At 36.6% G+C, this 12575-nt stretch overlaps 1 protein-coding gene and 1 long non-coding RNA gene across 4 annotated transcripts in view; one reads left to right on the top strand and one right to left on the bottom strand.

Moving 5' to 3' along the window:
- The window catches only part of GRXCR1 (glutaredoxin and cysteine rich domain containing 1), a 351235-nt gene that overhangs the window by 304332 nt on the left and 34328 nt on the right, over positions 1–12575 (bottom strand). The gene's annotated exons all lie outside the window — the stretch shown is intronic.
- LOC129058959 (uncharacterized) overlaps positions 1–12575 on the top strand; it is a 50488-nt gene that overhangs the window by 26058 nt on the left and 11855 nt on the right. The window contains exon 2 of the long non-coding RNA XR_008524469.2: positions 7516–7554. This is a non-coding gene — a long non-coding RNA (uncharacterized LOC129058959). The remainder of the gene's footprint in view (positions 1–7515; positions 7555–12575) is intronic.

The following is a 12575-nucleotide window of genomic DNA, read 5'->3' as shown; positions in this document are numbered from 1 at the left end:
CTGGACTTCTGGGGATGGAAGATCAACTTCAATAAAATTATAGTAAATTAAATTAAGGAACTAAGCCATTAATAAATTCTAAACTTGTTCTAGATTCTTAGAACATATTATATTAGCATGGCCTCTCAAGATTTTAACATATTTCCATGTATATTATTTAATTCATTTAACAACTAAATGTTTAAATTTATCAAATGCTTTTGCTGCATCAATTGAAATAATCATATTTTTTTCCTATTAATATAGTGAATGCTGTTGCTATATTTTCTCTGTGTTGAAACTTTAATCCTTCCTGGGATAAACTTGATTTGAACAATGAATTATTATTTAATAACCAAATTTTTGATTAGCTAATATTTTATTTAGAATATTGAAATGTACATTCACAGGTGAAATTGGCTTATAATTTTATTTTATTGCCTTTATCTGATATTAGAATCAAGATTGCACTAATCTCATTAAATAAGCCAGTAGTTCCTCTACTTTTCTTAAAAAAAAGTGTAAGATTAATTTTTCTCCAAAACTTTTCTGTGAAACAGACTAAGGGTTTTAAAGTTTTGGTGGCAGGTCTTTTGCAATCATTTTGTCAGCACTACTGTTTATTGGCCTGTTCAAATTTTCTACTTTGAGCAGGTTATATTTTTCCAAATATGTTATGTCTTCTTATGTGTTATCAACTATATTCTTATATAGTTGCCCATAATAATGTTTTTATTTAAAATATGTTATATCTGTAGTTATTTTTCTTTTACATTGTGTGTTTATTTTTCTATTATTTTTCTTTTTTCTTGCTCAGGCTTGCTGCAGACTTTTTTAAAACAATTTTAACTTGTATTTAAGATTAATAGGGTAAAAGCACAGGTTTGTCACATGGGCATATTGTGGGATGCTAAGCTTTGGGGTTTAATTGATCACATCATCCAGGTAGCGAGCAGAGTACCCAATAGTTAATTTTGCAACCCTTGCACCTTCCTCCCTCCCCCACTAGTAGTTCCTAGTGTCTATCATTCTCATCTTTACGTCCATGAGTACTCAATGTTTGGCTCTCACTTACAAGTGAGAACATGTGGTATTTGGTTTTCTGTTCCTGCATTAATTCACTTAGAATAATGGCCTCCAGCTCCATCCGTGTTGCTGCAAAGAACATGATTTTATTCTTTTTTATGGCTGTGTAGTATTCCACAGTACATATGTACCATATTTTGTTTATCCCATCCACCATTGATGGACATCTAGGTTGATTTTATGTCTTTGTTATTGTGAATAGTGCTGCAATGAACATATGTATGCATGTCTTTATCATAGAATGATTTATATTCCTTTGGGTGTATACCCAATAATGGAATTGCTGAGTCGAATGGTAATTCAGATTTAAGTTCTCCAAGAAATCACCAAACTGCTTTTCACAATGGCTGAATTAATTTACATTTCCACCAGCAGTGTATAAGTTCTCCCCTTTCTCTGCAATCTTCCCAGCATCTGTCGTTTTTTGACTTTTTAATAATGGCCACTCTGACTGGTAATAATGATAACTCATTGTGGTTTTGATTTGCATTTATCTGATGATTAATGAGGTTGAGCATTTTTTCATGCTTGTTGCACACATGTTATCTTCTTTGAGAAGTGTCTGTTCATGTCCTTTGCCCACCTTTAATAGGGTTGTTTTTTCTTGTTGATTTGTTTAAGTTTCTTATAGATTCTGGATATTAGACCTTTGTTGTATACATAGTTTGCAAATATTTTCTCTCATTCTGTAGATTATCTATTTATTCTGTTGATACTTTATTTTGCTTTGCAGAAGCTATTTAGTCTAATTAGGTCACTTGTCAATTTTTTGTTTTGCTCCAATTGCTTTTGAGGACTTAATCATAAATTCTTTCCCAAAGCTGATGTCCAGAATGGTGTTTCCTAGGTTCTCCTCTAGGATTCTTATAGTTTGAGATCTTGCATTTGAATCTTTAATCCATTTCAAGTGAATTTTTGTATTTATATAGTAAAATGTAGGAGTCCAGTTTCATTCTTCTGCATATGGCAAGACAGTTATTCCAGCACTATTTATTAAATAGAGAGTTCTTTCACCACTGCTTATTTTTGTCAACTTTGTCAAAGATCAGATGGCTGTAGGTGGGTTGGTTTCTGGGTTTGCCAATATGTTCCATTGGTCTATGTGTCTGATTTTGTAGCAGTATCAGCTGTTTTCATTACTGTAGCCTTACAGTATAGTTTGAAGTCAGAGGGTGTGATGTCTCCAGCTTTGTTCTTTTTGCTTAGGATTGCTTTGGTTCTTTGGGCTGTTTTTGTTTTTTGGGTTTCATATTAATTTTAGAATAGTTTTTTTTCTAATTTTGTAAAATATTATGTTAGTAGTTTGACGGGAACCATACTGAATCTGTAAATTGCTTCGGCAGTATGGCCATTTTACTGTTATTTATTCCTCCAATCCATGATATTGGAACATTTTTCCATTTGTTTGTGTCACCTATTATTTCTTTCAGCAGTGTTTTATAGTTATCCTTGTAGAGAACTTTCACCTCCTTAATTAGATATATTACTAGGTATTGTGTGGTGTGTGCGTGTGTGTCTATTATAAATGGTATTGCATTCCTTATTTGGCTCTCAGCTTGAATGTTATTTGTGCATGGCAATGCTACTGATTTTTGGACATTGATTTTGTATCCCAGATTGAAATCATTTATCAATTCCAGGAGCCTCCTGGTGGAGTCTTTAGGGTTTTCTAGATGTAGAATCATATTGTCTGTGAAGAGAGGTAGTTTGACTTCTTCTTTTTCTATTTAGATGCATTTTATTTCTTTCTCTTGCCTAATTGCTATGGCTAGGACTTCTAGTATGACATTGAGTAAAAGTGGGCACCCTTGTTCCAATTCTCAAGGGGAATGCTTCCAGTTTTTCCTGTTCAGTACAATATTGGCTGTGGGTTTGTCATAGACGACTCATTATTTTGAGGTATGTTCCTTCAATGCCTAGTTTGCTGAGGGTTTTATCATAAAGGGATATTGGATTTTATCCAAAGTTTTGTCTTGTCTACTGAGATAATCATGTGATTTTTATCTTTAATTGTGTTTAGGTGGCAAAACAATCTTATTGATTTGCACTTGTTGAACCAAGCTTGCATTCCAGGAATGAAGCCTACTCGTTCATGGTGAATTAACTTTTTGATATGCTTCTAGATTCAATTTGCTCATATTTTGTTGAGGATTTTTGCATCAATATTCATCAGGGATATTGGCCTTTATTTTCCTTTTTTCGTTGTATATTTGACAGATTTTGTATCAGGGTGATGCTGGCTTCGTACAGTAAATGAGGGAGGTGTCCCTTCTCAATTTTTGGTAAAATTTCAGAAGAATTGGTACTAGCTCTTCTTTATATGTTGGTAGAATTTGGCTGTAAATCCATCTGGTCTGGAGCTTTTTATGATTGGTAGGTTTTCTATTACTGATTCAATTTCAGAACTCAGTGTTGATCTGTTCAGTCCTTCAATTTCTTCCTGATTCAATCTCGGGACATTGTGTGTTTCTGGGAATTTGTCCATGTCTTCTATACTTTCTAGTTTATGTGCATAGAAGTGTTCATAAGAGACTCTGAGAATTTTTGTATTTCTGTGGAATTGGTTGCAGTATCACCTTCGCATTTCTAATTGGGCTTATTTGGATCCTCTTTCTTTGTTAATCTAGCTAGCAGTCTATTTATCTTATCAATCCTTTGGTTTTGTTGATTTCTGGTATAAATTTTCAGGTCTCAATTTTGTCCAGTTCTGTTCTGATTTTAGTTATTCCTTTTTTCTGCTAGCTTAAGGTTACATTGTTCTTGTTTTTTTTTTTCTTTTATTCCTCTACGTGTGATGTCAGATCATTAATTTAAGATCTTTCTAACTTTTTTAGGTAGGTGTTCAGTGCCATAAACTTACTCTTAACACTGCTTTTGCTGCATCCCAGAGATTTTGGTACGTTGTGTCTCTGTTTTCATTTATTTCAAGGAATTTTTTGATTCTGCCTTAATTTTATTATTTACCCAAAAGTCATTCAGGAGCAAGCTGGTAATTTCCATGTAACTGTGTTTTGTTTTGTTTTGTTTTTTTCTCATTTTCATTTTTTTTTATTATTCTGTGTGGTTTTAAGAGATCTTCTTGGTATTGATATCTATCTTTACTCCACTGTAGTCTGAGAGTATGGTTGGTAAGATATTGATTTTTTTGAATTTATTGAAACTTGCTTTATGGCCAAGCATGTGGTCAATGTTGGAGTATGTTCTGTGTATAGACGAGAAGAAGGTATATTCTGTGGTTGATGGGTGGAGTATCCTGTAGCTGTCTATTAGGTCCAATTGGTCAAGGCTTGAATTTAAGTCTAGAATTCCTTTGTTAGTTTTCTACCTCAGTGATCTATCTAATGCCATCAGTGGGGTGTTGAAGTCCCCCAATACCATTGAGTGGCTAAGTCTTTTTGAAGGTCTAAAAGTACTTGTTTCATGAATCTGCATACTCCAACTTTGGGTGGGTATATATTTAGGATAGTTAAGTCTTTTGGTTGAACTGAACCCTTAGTTATTACGTAATGCTTCTCTTTGTCCTTTTTTACTGTTGTTGATTTAATGTCTGTTTTATCTTACATAAGAATAGTGACCTCTACTCTATTTTGTTTTCCATTTCTATGATAGATATTTCTCCAACCCTTTACTTTGGGCCTTTGTGTGTCATTACGTGCAAGATAAGTCTCTTGAAGACAGCAGACAGATGGGTCCTGTGTATTTATCCAACTTGCCACTCTGTGTCTTTTAAATGAGGTAATTAGACTGTTTACATTCAAAGTTAGTATTAATATGTAAGGTTTTCATCCTTTTGTGAAGTTGTTAGCTTGTTGCTTTGTAGTTTCTAATGTGTGGTTGCTTTATAGAGTCTACTGTGTGCTATGTACTTAAATCATTTTTATGGTAGCAGGTATTGTTCTTTTGATTCCATATTTAGAACACCCTTAAGAATCTCTTATAAGGCTAGTCTAGTGGTAACAAATTATCTTAGTGCTGCTCATCTGGAAAATATTTTATTTATCCCTTACTTACGAAGCTTAGTGTGGCAGGATATGAAATTCTTGATTGGAATTTCTTTTCTTTAAGAATGCAGAAAATAGGCCCCCAATCTCTCCTGATTTTTTTTTAAGCATTGACTTTAGACAATCTAGTGACAGTATGCTTTGGTGACGTTAATTTTGCATGGTATCTCACAAGTATTTTCTGGATTTCTTGTATCTGGATGACTACCTCCCTAAAAATATTAGGGAAATTGATTTGAATTATTCCCTTAAAAGTTTTCCATTCCTTCTCTCTTTGGAATCCAAATAATTCATAGTTTGGTCATTTTACATAATCCCATATTTCTCAAAGGCCTTATTTCTTAAATTCTTTTTTCTTTATTTTTGTCCGACTGTGTTAGTTTGAAAGACAAGTTTTCAAGCTCCAAAATTCTTTCTTCTGCTCAATTTAGTCTATGATAAAGCTTTCCATTGTATTTTGAAATTCCTTAAGTGAGGTTTTCAATTCCATAAGCTCTAATTGATTTCTTTTTAAGATGTTTATCTATTCCTTCATTTCCTGGATTTCTTTAGAAGCTTCTTTGTGTTAACTTTCAACCCTGTCTTAGATCTTATTGAGTTTCCTTGCCATCTATGCTTTAAACTCTTTCTATGTCATTTCTGAGTTTCCATTTTTGTTAGGAACTATTTCTAGAGACTAATGTAATCCTTTGGTAGTGTCACTACATTCAGATTTTTCATAGTCCCCAAATTCTTGTGCTGGTTCCTTCTCTTCCAAAGACACTGGTACTTCTGATTTTGTAATTATTTTTATGCAGGTAGGATTTTTTTTCCTTTTTCTCCTATAATATTATTGCAGGTTTTTTTCTTTTCTTTCCCCCACTCCCTAGGAGGTGTGACTTTAGAGAAGGCTGGGTAGGGTTTTTGGGCTTTGCTTCTATAGCCCCGTGCAATTCTGTCAGTAGGTTTTATATTGAGCTAAGTAGTTTGACCTGCAATCCAATAGATAGATGGCACTTATGGGTAAAAGCCAGCTGCAGCCAATGCTGGGTATATACTTGATTCTTGTTTATTTGGAGAAACTCTCTGTTGCCTCAGGCAATAGTGTGATCTGTGGCATGCACAGTGGCCTGAATTCCCTGCTCAGCCCCATGAGGGTGGGGAGCAACATGGTCAGGAATAGATCAGTCAGGCCTACCTACAGGTCCCCTGATGGTAGGCATAAACACCAGTGCCAAAGGAAAATCCAGTGCACTGGGATCTCTACACAGGAAGGGTGGGGTTGCTCAGGCTGCTGGCCCAGGCAAGTGAGTGCTCTGTCTGGAGTTCTGCTTGGGGGTGAAGTAGAGGGGGCCCTGCTGCACAGTGAGCTCAGAGGAGCAGGCTGGGGCATGCAATAATGACACATGTTGCCCCGTTCCAGGTTGCTAAGCTGACCTTAGCTACAAGTGTCATCACCCAAAAGAAACCATAGCTATAGCAGCTGTCCTCCTAACCCACACCTGAGAAAGGGAGAACAACAAATTCAGCACCTACTGCTGAGGTACTTTGCACAGTTCTGGCTGTGGAAGCCCCTACCCTACTTCAGAGCAAGTGCTCCAATCTCTGGCCTGAGACTAAAATGCCTGCATGGTCACACTGCCGGGTCACCAAACAATGACTCACTCTGTATGTGCCCTGAATAAAAATGGTGTCCTGCCTTACTCCATGTCTGGGAACATCTCTGCACCTTTTACCAGTGTCTTCCAGCCTCTCGCCAAGTTAGCTCCAGAGCTTGGGAGAAACAGTGCTGTCCTCTGGCCTGGGTTAATTGGATCCCCAGTGGAAAGATGAGTCACAGAGGGAGTCTCTGTGCCTCTCTCATGTACTGGAGCTTCATTCACTTTTGTCAGCCAGACGTTGTCACAGGGCCTGTTTGCCCATGTTCTCCTTGGAATCTGGAGTGTCCTTCATGATTCCAAGGGACTTCCATTTTCCCTATTAAATGAAAGCTCACAGAGTTGATCTTTTATGTACTATCTTGCTATTTCCAAGTGGCTGAGGCATGCTAAATGCTTCTAATCCATCATCTTGGCGGAAAAAAAACTAGAGATTTTTAGTTTTGTTGATGTTTTTATGTTTTTTTGTTCTTTATTTTATTAACTTCTTATTGTTATTAATTCCTCCTTTCTTGTTTCTTTCAATTGGTTTCTTTGGATTTTCTCTGTTGCATTTTGAACTTTTTGGATTGAATATTTAGCTTATTCATTTTCAAACTCTCTGTGTCCTGGTAATTTTATTTTACATGTCCACCAAAGGACTATTTCAGCCATGTCTTTCAAGTGGTGGCATGTGAGTCTTTACTGTTGTTTCAATCCTCAAATTTCATAATTCTTTTTATGGTCTCTTTAACCCAAGGATTAATTATTAACATAAAGCCTGGCATTTCAGTTTGCATATGTAAACTATATTTCTTTTCTTTTTTCTATAGATTCTTTATGGACACTGAAGGAAGGAATCAATAATCCCTGTGAGTTTTTTATTTTGTCAGCTTTCTTTTCTAAACTATGTCTGACAAATAATTCTGGTCATCTCTCTGTAAATATAGGGTGGTGGTTAAAGTGAGTGTATAAAACAACATTGGAAAAAAGAAACAGGATTTTGTGTGGGTGTGCAAAGTACCTCACTCCAGAATAAACATGGCTCATGTAATTTAAATATACCCAAATGGCTAGATGCCCTGATTTTATAACCAGTTTCATTTGAAATAAGTTTTCTTTATGATAAAGAATTTGGTTTTTATGAAGCTAATGATCTTCAGTTTGTCACTGGACTCATGCTATTGGTTGTCTTACTTGATGTCTTTATGATGAGACATTTTGTTAACAAATTTCTTCTCAATGTGCAAAACCAGAGCCCAGCCCACTCATCTCCTACACTCGTGCATGTTATTTGAAAATGCCTTTTCCATACAACTCTTTTGTTTATATGCTTTGAATAATGTTATATCTAAACCACTTTTAGAGTGTCAACCTACCCATATGAAGCAGTAAAAATAAAAAGTTCTTCATAAAAGAAGAGTTCTGAGAGGAAAAACAATATGAATTGATGTCTATCAAGCTTTTCTTCATACAATTTAACCTTGTATAGTCAGTAACTCCTCTATAATTAAAAGGGAATTGTTAGGAATCACTTTGCTTTGCTTTAAATGAATGATTTATAATTTGATAAAGTATTGCTATGTCCCTATGAGGTTAACAAACATAATTATAAACACCCTTACTCTTAAGTCAAAATAATTAGACTCCCAAGAGTTAATAATAGAAAGACAACGAGCCAAACAATAGATACACATGAACTAGAACTATTGGAATAAATGGGTCGAATTTAAAAGAAGCAAAAATCCTCAAAGAGATAAGGGAGAAAATACATATATATATAAATCATCTAAGATTTCCTTCATGTCCTCCCTTCTGTCACCACCAAACATAACTCATGCTATATGTATTTGCTGTATCCATGCTGGCTCAGTATTCTTACTGATGCATTTTATGGCAGGGATATAGGGTTTTTTTTAACCTCTGCGTATAATAACCAGATCCCAGAAATGCCAATTATACAAAAGCAAAGCATATCATTCTTCAATGGAAAGTCCATAGAAAGAAAGTGGCCAAGGACTCTGGGGTCAGCTTCCCTATTTTCTTTAGGCTTTCTCAAGATACATATTGTCTTCTCTATGTGTTGAATGGTGAGCAATACTGAGCATACTCTGAGCATTTTATAAGCATGGAACTGTTCCTTCTTTCCATATAAAAGGCCATGTACTCTGTGCCTCATTAAAGAGGCAGCTTAGAAACAGCATAGACTAGGAGTCAGGAAAACTGGTTCTAAAAATTCCAGCTTTTCTGTGATCAAGCTATCATGCCAAGGCTCTAGATCTAATTACCAGTTTTCAGAGGGAGGGAGGAAGACAGGTACATGTTAAATGATGCCACAGAAAGCACTTAGAAAAATCTCGAATTCAGAAAACTCTACAAGATGAATGGGTTGGCTTCTTCACCAAATAAATTGTAAAGAGAAAAAAAAAGATAAAGAGAATCTACTGATTAAGAGAGACTTAACAGACATACGAGAAGCAAATGTATGTGAGAAACTTGCTTGGAAATTGATTCAAACGAATCAAAATTTAAAAATCATTTTGAGGCTGGGTGTGATGGCTCACGCCCATAATCCCAACACTTTGGGAGGCTGAAGTGTGCCGATCACCTGAGGTCAGGAGTTCAAGACTAGCCTGGCCAACATGGCGAAACCCCATCTCTACTAAAAATACAAAAATTTGCCAGGTGTGGTGGCAGACGCCTGTAATCCCAGCTACTGGGGAGGCTGAGGCAGGAGAATGGCTTGAGCCTGGAAGGCGGAGGTTGCATGAACCGAGATTGGGCCACTGCACTCCAGCCTGGGCAACTAAGCAAGACTCTGTCTCAAAAGAAAAGAAAAATCATTTTGAAGATAATCAGGGCACCTCAAACACTGCCTGAGGACATTTGTTCACATTATAGAATTATCCTTAACTTTGTAGCTGTGATCATGGAATTGTGGTTATGTTAAGCACTTCATTATCTTTTAGAGATACAAATTGAATTAGTAATGAATGCAATGATGTTATGCACGGATTCTCCTCAAAATTACTAGAAGGTGTGGGTGGGAGGAGTTGCATGCAGAAAGAAGTGGGCAGGAACAGTCATGAAACAAAACAAGAGTAGCTATGACTTGATGATTGTTATAGACAGGTAAGGGGTCAATGGGGAGAGAGGAGGGAGGTTGATGGCACTACTATTCTCTACTTTCCTATGTATTTGAAAATTACTATATTAAAAAGGTTTTTATTAAGCGGTAATGGTCTGTTTAAACATTTTTCATTTGTAACCACACAACAGCTTTAAATATCTTTCATTTTGGTAATTTCTCAAACTGCAAAGTTCTTCCATCCAAAGCAGGAAACAAAAAACAAGTGGGTGTGGGGCGGACGCAGTGGATCACACGTATAATCCCAGCACTTTGGGAGGCCGAGGCGGGCGGATCACGAGATCAGGAGATTGAGGCCAGCCTGACCAACATGGTGAAACCCCGTCTCTACTAAAAATACAAAAATTAGCTGGGCGTGGTGGCACATGCCTGTAATCCCAGCTACTCAGGAGGCTGAGGCAGGAGAATTGCTTGAACCAGGGAGTCGGAGGTTGCAGTGAGCCGATATCACGCCACTGTACTACAGCCTGGCGACAGAGTTAGACTGTCTCAAAAAAAAAAAAAAAAAAAAAAAAAAGTGTGTGTATGTGGTGCCTTCTCACACACCCTTGCATCTATGTTTCTCATATGTGGTCTAGATCTGATTAATGCAAGGAGTACCAGGCTATATGGTTGACAGAGCATAGTCCAGAGAGGAGATGGTGATAGTAATCTCATTAAACCAGTCTTTCAATACAGGTGGGCATTTTTCCTGGCTGCATAGCTTCAAGTCTGGCTCTCTGAGCCCCCCAGAGATTTTCTATACTTGTTTAATATCTTTTAATAAACTTATTAAATTATTCAGTGTGAATTCTATTATTTGCAACTGAGAAGTATGATTTACGTAGTGCCCTCAAGAGACACAACTGTTGTGAGAGATCGGAAGAGCTGGTAGTATCAGAAAAATTATTTCTTAGAAAATGACCTTTCCACGGATCTTTGAAAGGATGCATAGAATCCTAAAAAAAATCTGGATGAGAAGTGAGAAATGGAGAGTGTACCTTGCAGGGGATACCGTATAAATAAAAGCAGAGAGGCAGAAATTACAGACCATGGATCTAAAAAGAATTCAGCTTGACCATACACGATAAGCAGAATGAAGATCAGCAGAGGAAACTACTATAGGAAAAGTATGATGGAGACAGTTCATGGTAGTTTAGACTAACACAAATCTGCTTAAAATAATAGACCCATTGAGCATTTACTATGTAATATGCTAATTATATGACTCATCTCTTCCTATATTCATAATAATTCTATGAGTGGCTATTATCATTTTTGTTGCTATTGAAAACTGAGGCTCTGAAAGATTAAATAACCTTCCCAAACTTATACTACTGATAAGTAAGAAAATCAAAATTTGAAAATCAAAATTTCAAACTAGAAATTTGAAACTCTAGTCTCCAGAGTTCAGCATTTTCCCCTCTGCCCTATATTGCCTAAGGATTTTGAACCTCATTTTAGGGACAATAAGGGATCACAAAATATTTTCAAGCAAGTAAATTATCTTATCTGTGCTTCCAGAATTTTAAATAGACAGCAAGATATAAGACTGATTTCTTGAATAAATCTTTCTCCTTCTTATATCTGAAGCCACAATATAGTTCTTTTTTTTTTTTTTTTCTTTGAGACGGAGGCTCGCTCTGTTTCCCAGGCTCCAGGCTGGAGTGCAGTGGTGCGATCTCGGCTCACTGCAAGCTCCGCCTCCCGGGTTCAAGCCATTCTCCTGCCTCAGCCTCCCGAGTAGATGGGACTACAGGCGCCTGCCACCACGCCCGGCAATTTTTTTTGTATTTTTAGGAGAGACGGGTTTTCACCCTGTTAGCCGGGATGGTCTCGATCTCCTCACCTCGTGATCCACCCGCCTCAGCCTCCCAGAGTGTTGGGATTGCAGATGTGAGCCACTGCGCCTGGCCCACAATATAGTTCCTATTGAATTAAATCTTATCAGTTTCTAGAATTATATGGAATATCAGTTATTGTACAATACTTGGGATAAGAAGAGATTTAGAATAGCAATACTGAATGTGGGGAATAAAACAGACATCTTTGGAACTTTTAGGGTGTATATTTTCTTTAATAACTTTTGGTAACAACTTATTTTCTTGTGAAGCAGATGTCAATCATCAAGAACTATGAACATGATGAGACAAGGAATTATTTGAAGGTTGTTTCGTTAGTTAAATAAAGGGGTATCATGCACTCTGTACTGCAGTCGTTATATAATCATCCTCCTTTGGCTCCTGCCTAGTTCTACATTTAATTGTTTAAGATATTTTTACATTGTTTTGTGGGTTTTTATTTCTAATATCATTCAAATACACCCTGACCACTACAGGACAAGTCTTCATAGCCGCAAGCCTGAACTGTCCTACAGCATCTTTTGTGTCTTACTGTCCAGATATTTCCTCTTCCAGTCTATTCCGTGGCGATCTTTCAAGCTATCTCTTTCTGTCCTGATGATTACAGAATTGGCCTTCTCCTATTATGGAGAGCTTTCCACAAAAAAATCTGGCTCTCTCAACCAATTCAACCTACTCATTTTCATTATCACCAAGCGTATAAGGATTTTCAAAATCTGCTTTTTCTTTGTGACCATTCTCTTCCTCTTCTTTACCTTCTTGTAGCCCAATCCCCGCTTCTCCACTTTTCTGACCACCCTGATTAATGACAACTCCCTTTTCTGAGATCTACTTCCACAGTTTTTACGTAACAGTAAGTTAAAACATGGCTCCCTACCATATGTTTATCTTTCCATAGGTTTCC

The sequence above is a fragment of the Pongo abelii genome, chromosome 3 (assembly GCF_028885655.2).
Source record: "Pongo abelii isolate AG06213 chromosome 3, NHGRI_mPonAbe1-v2.0_pri, whole genome shotgun sequence".
Taxonomy (NCBI): Eukaryota; Metazoa; Chordata; class Mammalia; order Primates; family Hominidae; genus Pongo; species Pongo abelii.
This window is presented reverse-complemented; position numbering and strand designations above follow the sequence as displayed.